At 34.0% G+C, this 8,613-nt stretch overlaps 1 pseudogene; it reads left to right on the top strand.

The window, feature by feature from the left end:
• Positions 1-4,732: 4,732 nt before the first annotated feature.
• LOC131606922 (uncharacterized) lies at positions 4,733-5,720 on the top strand (annotated as a pseudogene).
• The last annotated feature ends 2,893 nt before the right edge of the window (positions 5,721-8,613 follow it).

Genomic DNA, 8,613 nt, shown 5'->3' with positions numbered 1-8,613 from the left:
GTACAAGCACAAATAAACATGGATAAACAAAGATCAACATGTTGCAAATTTTTTGGTTAGGGTTTTAAACCTAAGGTTTTTTAAATCAGGGTTTCAAATTAGGGTTTTGAAACATACACCCAAACCTAATTAATTTTAATTGTTAAATACCAATTTCTTTAAGAGAAATGGTCTAAGGGTATATAGATAAGTGAAAGACACTCTAACCTAACTCTAAACAAGTATTCACAAAACATACATGAAGTCCTATTAAAGAGATAATCAAAATAAAATATTTTTAGTTGATTTTCTTAACATAAAAGACATGTTTTTGGATTAATTTTAAAATATAATAAAAATAACTATTTTTTGTGATTTTTTTAACATAACATAAAAATAGGCAATATAAATTAATCACACAAAAAAGAAGGGATTAAAAATAATAATTCTACTACTTTTTATGGATTTTTAAAGTTTTATAAAAATTAAAGGGAATGTAGTCACAAGGGTTTGAACCCAGGACCTTAGGTTTACTACACAAAACAGCAACCATCAAGCTTACGCGTGTGAGTTGAAAACAAGATGCACTCAATTGAACATAACACTTAACCAACAGTGAAAATGTAAAAAATAAAATGCAAAAGGTCTGGGGCGAGGGGGATTCGAACCCCAGACCCTATGGGCACACTTCACTCAAACACCCTTGTCAACTTTACTACACGATTTAGTCATTAATGTAATGACTTCAACACATTATATTTTTAAAATACACGCCAAAATGAAGTTTGAACTTCATCTTCTCCACTCAACTCGTGTGAACATGACAACAACAACATCAATGGCATCAACATGAATTTCTCAAAACTCTATCAATTTTAGAAATGTAAAATACTGGAATACTCGGAATTCAACCACGATCACAAACACATAATTAACACAAACTAAAACATATTCAAACATGAGAATTTCTGGATTTTTCGCATGAACCCTAAAATTTATTTTTTAAATTAAATTATGTAAACAACTAATCAAGCCCTAAAACCTTAGGGCTATTGTTCCCTACATGTTTCTAAGTGGATTGGTAACAAGAACTGATTAAAATGATGCAAAAATGCGTAAGCTCAAAGTTCAGTTTCTTACCTCTGAAAATGGATTTGTGTAGCACGATTTAGAGGACCTGGGAGTGTATCAAGGATCTGGACACCTTTTATGATCCTCCAGGCAGCTTTTGCAATGCTCAAAAGTTCTTGAAAATGCCTGCAACTAAGAACACGATTTCACCTTGAACCTGAAAAAGTTATGGTGAGTAAACTATAAAAATGGTGTTACAGATCAAATGCAGGTGTTTGGATAGCTTCTATATGATGTTTAGAAGCTATCTAAACCATAAAGCCTCAAAACGCACGAGTGGAATTGATTTTTGCAAGTTTGAGTTCAAAGGTTATTTAATGGGAAATTTGAAAGGTGATTTCTGATTATAGGCTCTTGGCAAGTGTTTAGAGGTATGGTACAGCTTCTATATGATTATTTGAAGTTGTTTGAGGGGTTAATTTGGCTTGGTGGTGTTAGGTTTGAAAAATGGCAAGTTAAGACCTTAAAAAGACCTTTAATGGAGGTTAAAAAATGATTTTTGGTTCTGGAAGCTTTGAAAGGCTAAGGAAGGTGTAGACACCTTCTAAATGATGTTTAGAATCTGTCTAAACCATTGGTTGACACCCAGAACTTTCAGAACAAGAATTCACTATAAAAGTGAAAAGATCAAGGAATGGAGAATTTCAAGTGAAGGTGGACTTGGAGAATTCTGGTGTAAATGATCCAAGAAGCAAGGTCCTCTATTTATAGGGGAAAATTAGGGTTTGTGGATGGCAAAAATTCAGAGTTTTAAGTTCACATGTGACTTGTGTACCATCTTGCTTGTTTGTGAAGAAAAGAGAAAATTGTGTTTCCAATGGTATGGTACAAGCTCAAGCATGCTGCCATGACTTTATTCTGAGTTTGGAGATCTTGATTGTGATGTTTAATTTTCTTTTGGTGCAGAGGAGACATGGGAGAGGCTCAAGGAGAGTGGACTTGTGAAAAAGCAATGCTTTACTAGAGTGGAAGTCATGACTTTAGTCCATAAATGGTATGAAACTTGGGCCAAGCTTAGAACACTTGGTCCATAGCTCCAAAGCAAGTGATATCATCTGAGTTTGGCCATTTGAACAAGTTAGAATGGCTGTACTTGAGAGATTCCTTCAGATTTGCAATGATTTTGGACTTGGTTCTTCACTTTCTTCATTTCAAGTGTTCATGGAGGCTTATTTGCAAAATCATAACTCTTGAATGGAGCCATGGATTTTCATGCTACTTATCTCTTTGGAAAGCCCTTGCTAAATAATTCAAGTGAGTAGTTGAAAGTTTCCTCAAACTCCTTTAGGATCATTGAGAAAAATGACCATAAAGTTAGGAAAAAATCCAAGTAAAACACTTGAAAATTTCTCAAAGTCTTTTGAAAATTATCTTCTTAATTCCATATCTCTCAAAATAATCATTTTTTTGCAAAAAGTTCCAATGTGATATGTTGTTTGTTTTTCCAAGATCTACAACTTTCATGTTGGGAGATTTTTGAGTGTGTAAGCAAAATTTGGAGATCCATGAATTAGGTCAAAATACACTTAAAAACCCTAATTTGACTTTTTGTTGACTTTTTGATTCTTGATGAATTATTTGAATTTTCTTTGATCAAATGTCTTCAATATCCATATGATGATGATTTGGATCCTTAAAATTCCATAGTTAACTATTTTTCTCAAAAGTCAAAGGTTGGCTTGCATAGTTGACTTTTTCCAAATGAACTGCAATTTTGTGATTTTCAAATGAATTAAGCTCTCCTTTTCAAATGAATGATATGGATGGACTATAATGTTGATTTGGATGCCCTTGAATCATATTTTGAGTCTTGGAACCATCTCTTGATTAAAAGTCAACCCTCCATAGAAATTAGGTCAAAAACCCTAATTTGAGCTTCTTATGAACTTGAAGGAGATTGATCTTACATTGACCTATTCTTGGAGCTTTGATTTTGATTTGAGAACCCTTGGAATCATATAAGAATGTTGAATTTCTTTGTGATTCTCAAAACCCTAGTTTGCTTAGCTTCCTCTTGAGCAGTCTCCTGTTTTGGGACACAAGCAACAAACAACAATTTTTGTGTTTTTGGGTTAATGAATGATAAATGCATGATGATTATGATACCAATGATGATCATAATATTTAAGATATGGTGGGATCTCAGTGGTCAAAAATTGGGGTGCAACATATATGTACCTTTCTGGGCTAATGATGAAGAGGCAATATAAGATGATGAGTTAGAAGTGTTGGATATGGAATGAGAACTCATTAGTTGATACAATTGCTCTAATTGTTCTTTGCTGAAGGCAGACGGTTCTGAGGCAGGTTTTGGCTCTGCAGAAGCATCTTCAGATGAGGCATGGAATCCCTCTGCATCACGAGGATTCCGATTGGCTGAAGGGTTCTCGGTTGGCTTCCCATATAGCTTCCAACACTTGGCCTTAGTGTGTCCTGGATTATTGCAGTGCTCGCATATCAGCCGATCTCTGTCGTTCCGACGATCATTGCAACATGGTGGCTGTCCCGAGAACAAGGCAGAGGACTCGGTGGGGGCTGTTGATTGACCTCCAAGCATGACTATCTGTCGGCTTTCTTCTCGTTTGACTTCGTAGAAAACTTCTCTGGTGCTCAGTAGTGGATCACGACCAAGAATGCGCCCTCTGACTTCATCTAATTCCTTATTAAGGCCGACAAGGAATTCGAAGACGCGTTCTTTTTCCACCATCTTCTGGAATAGAGTCATGTCCTTAGCACAGCTCCATTCTTAGTCATTGAACATGTCAACCTCTTGCCACAAGGTCTTAAGGTCGGTGTAGTATTGAGTGACAGCTATCTCTCCTTGTTTTAGCCTCCATAACCGAGTTTTTAGCTCAACCCATTGCTCTGTGTTCCCGAGATCAGAATAGGTCTCGTTCACATCATTCCAAATGTTATGAGCAGTAGGTAGGAAGAGATAAGTTCTCCCTACACTTGGATCCATGGAATTTATGAGCCAAGACATAATCATCGAGTTTTTTGCTTCCCATCTTTCAGATTCATCTTCCTTGGCAAGTTTCATAGTGGTACCTGAGAGAAAGTCAAATTTTCCACGGCCACGAATAAACAATTTCACAGATTGTGACCACTGTAAGAAATTATTTCCATTCAACTTGTGAGAAGTGATGGATATGTTTTGGAAGGATTCATTGTGTAGGGTGAGAGAGCGAGTAGAAATCATAGAATCGATACCAGAGGTATCATCATCGAATGATTTGGCCATTTAGGCTTTGATACCATAAAGTCGGAAAGAATTGTTCCGAATAATTGTTTATTTCTGCTGAATATGGCTCATATAAATAGTGTTTACAGTATAACAACTTTACATAAATAGATTCATAAAATTAGCAACAACTTAATTAGCTAGATACTATCTAATTAAAACCGATCCTATCTAATAACTAACCGAATAAAATAATTAAATCCAATAACTAACCGAATAAAATAATTAATTAGCAATCCTTATAATATCTTCGACATAGCCCATTCAAGATTCGGCATACCAATGCAGATCATTGAGAATTCTACATGTCGTATTAAGCTAGATGATCCTTTAGCTGAATTAATTGTTAGGTCAAACCTAATTATTTGGGATGAAGCTCCTATGATTCATAAACATTTCTTTGAAGTTGTTGATAAAACTTTTAGGGATATACTCAGAGTCTCTAATCCAAGAAGTATGAATGTTCCCTTTGGAGGAAAAGTTGTTGTTTTGGGCGGTGATTTTAGACAAATTCTTTCTGTCATTCCAAAAGGGACAAGACAAGATATTGTACATGGTAGCATTAACTCTTCATACCTTTGGCACTTTTTTCGAGTCTTAACATTAACAAAGAATATGAGGCTCCAATATACATCTTTGTGTTCCAATCTCAATGACGTCAAAGAGTTCTCAAGTTGGATTTTAAATGGGGGATGGAAACATCGGAGAAAATAATGATGGAGAAACTGAAATTACAATACCAGATGACTTGCTAATTAAGAATACAGGAAAATCTATTGCTTCAATTGTTGATACCACATATCCATCACTCTTGGATAATATGAATGATCCAACTTTTTTCCAAAATAGGGCAATCTTAGCGCCTACAAATGATATTGTGGATACATTGAACAACTACATTATGACTTTGATTCCAGGTGATGAAAAAACATACTTAAGTGTTGATAGTCCATGTTCATTTGGTGAAAATAATAATAGTCTTGATGATATTCATACTCTTGAATTTATTAACACCATTAACTCTTCGGGTCTACCAACACATGATTTAAAACTAAAAATTGGTGTTCTGGTAATGTTGTTGAGAAATATTGATCAACAGTCAGGTTTATGTAATGGTACTCGACTTATAATTACACAGATGGGTACTTATGTACTAGAGGCCAAAGGCATATCACAAAGTAGTATTGCACAAAAGGTTCATATCCCGAGATTGTCTTTGACTCCATCTGACCCAAGAATTCCCTTCAATTTTCAATGTAAACAGTTTCCTATTGTTGTCTCATTTGCTATGACTATCAATAAAAGTCAAGGTCAATCTCTTCAAAATGTTGGTATATATCTTCCAAAACCTGTATTTTCACATGGCTAATTATATGTTGCTGTTTCACGTGTAACTTCACATGTTGGGTTGAAGTTGCTTATATGTGATGATGACGGTCATGTCTCTAACAAGACTTACAACGTCGTTTACAAAGAAATTTTCTAAAATTTGAGATAGACCATATTTACTATGAATAGTACTTTTTGTTATGAATTTTTCTTTATCTTTTACCATTATGAAACAACAATCTTATTTTTATTTTATTCTTTCTTCATGCAATGCAATATGATCATGACTCATAAAATCTTAATTTACTCAATTAATTACTTATTGTATCATATATTTTTATTTTACATTAAGTCTTCATTAAAATAATTTATTTTCCGTGCATCGCACGGGTACAATCACTAGTAAGTATATAATTAATTAAAGTTCCAATTCCCATCCAAGTAAAGATCATTCACTCGCATTTCTAAATTGTGGATATCCATGTAGAGAACATGTTTCACTAATTTCCCTATCCCAAACCAATTAGAAAACCTGAAAGAGGAGTTCTCATCCGTAATCTAAATTCAAATCCATCTTTATCAGCAACAAGAGCTTTCTTATTTGTATTCCAAGTAACTAATCCTAGTTTCTCTTTCATATTAAGTGTAACACCCCAATTCTACCCACGAAATTTAAATAAAATCAGAGTTTAAAAATTTCTTGACTCACAAATGAGGCGTCATATATTCACTTCAACAATAAATCACTTCATCGCATTTAGCGGATACATAGCACTTTCTAAAACAGAATAACTTCTCTTATTAATAAAACAGCGGAGTCATGATTCTTAATTTTAGAATCAAGTAACATTTTAATCACATAAACAACATCATATTAATAAAGCAACTTCACTTAACATATCATCCCAATAAACCAGGATAATCACAATAAACAACAACACCATAAACATTATAAATCGTCCCCCCGAGTGCTACGTATCAGAGCGACAACCGACTCAATTAACGGCAACTAAATCTTCATACTCGAACACCTGCACGTTACCAATATAAAGGCAACGGCGAACAAGAGAAAAGGGTGAGATATCAAATCATATAAGTGAGCGCATGATAAATTGTATATTAGGATTCATGCATATATAGTTATCACATCGCAAGTATTAATATTGCCATACTCCTCATACCTTCACTAACTCACAAATCTCACACACTTTTCATCTTACTACAAGTCACAAAACGTCATATTATATATCTCATTCATTTACTTTGCAAGCCAATTCACGATACATCACATGTAGGAATCACAATTCTAGTCCTAAAACATCACCGCATATAAGTCATACATATAGTCACAAAACATTACATATAAGTCATGCATCTAGTCACAAAACATCACGTATAATTCACTTAAGACATGTTCAGTTAAGCGCATTCCCATGTATTAATATCCTTATACTATTCACAAAATCATCAATTCACATTTTCACATACATCCATCATTTAACAAGTCACGAAATACAATCACGACATAGGTACAAAACGTCACAACTATAAATCACACATGACACATGGGACATGACTCATGTATATGCATGTGGTACCAATCGGAGCTTCAGCCCCCGTCACCAATTGCCCGAATCTGAGGCACAAGGCATAAGCCTTCGTCACTAATTTGCCAATCCAGGCCGTCACAAAGTATGCATATGAAATGTGACTCGACAAACAAGACAACATGGCATACTCATCACAATCACATATCGTCACGAGGCATAAGCCTATATCACAATCAATTACCATTATACAAGGTAATTCACGTCACCATAATATTTCACCTTCACTTAGTCACAAAATTATCGTCACGAATATATATACAAAATCACGTATTACCAATCATCACAAACATCCTCATGTTCCGACACATCACGACAAACATATAATTTTAAACATTAACAAAATCATCACAACGTCATCATGTTTCAGTATATCACAACAAATCAACACATTGAGTCAATTCACATCAGTCTCATAATTCTCTATAAATTAGTCATTTAATCAACTCACTAACACACTGTCAACTAATCAAAATCATCCGCCTAATATTCTCTAACTAATTATATACATCCTACGTCACTACCGGTTATCTAAGTTCCGGTTAAATCCTTAATATTCATGACTTTACGAATTTTCGGGTTACACTTCCAAGTCACCAAAAACACAACTCAACCGGTTAATTCGGATACAATTCTATTCTTTACCGGTTATTCAATTCATTCGGTTAAACACTCAAGATCGTAATTTACCGATAAACCGAATAGTTAATCAAAGTTCAAGTTTATTCCAATTAAATAGGCTCATTGAAAATTAGTTCAACCATTAATTTAATCGACCGACTAATATCACAATTTCGATAAAATAACACCACCACGTTAATGTACTAATTAAACTTAGCTACCACATAAATTTTCATCAAATTCCGGACAACTAATTATACCGCTTAATGCGGCTATTTTGATCAAACGGGACTGTTTTGTATTTCATTATATTTTATAACCACCACTGTCTCACTATGTTCATTTATATATATTATTATATATATGTTCTCACTATGTTTATTATATATATTATTATATATACATATTATATGTTAATTATGTAGTACTGAGAAAACAAAACCGTATGAAACCGCCAGAGAAAAGAAAACATATATTATATACTGTAAGTGAATAACCACTTTCTACTATCAATGGTAACATGATACCATAAATGCATCATTCTATTTAAATAATTTTCACGGTACTGTATAGTGAGGAGTTAACAAGTATACACCATCAAGCTAAATACCTTCCATCAGACTACATTCCTTCTTATTTTTCACACGCAGAACAACAACAGTGATTCATATAAAACAGTATTTCATGGATTTCCAATTTCCAGCA

Source organism: Vicia villosa, linkage group LG5 (assembly GCF_029867415.1).
Source record: "Vicia villosa cultivar HV-30 ecotype Madison, WI linkage group LG5, Vvil1.0, whole genome shotgun sequence".
NCBI lineage: Eukaryota > Viridiplantae > Streptophyta > Magnoliopsida > Fabales > Fabaceae > Vicia > Vicia villosa.
Note: the sequence above shows the minus strand (reverse complement) of the source record. Positions and strands in the feature narration are given on the sequence as shown.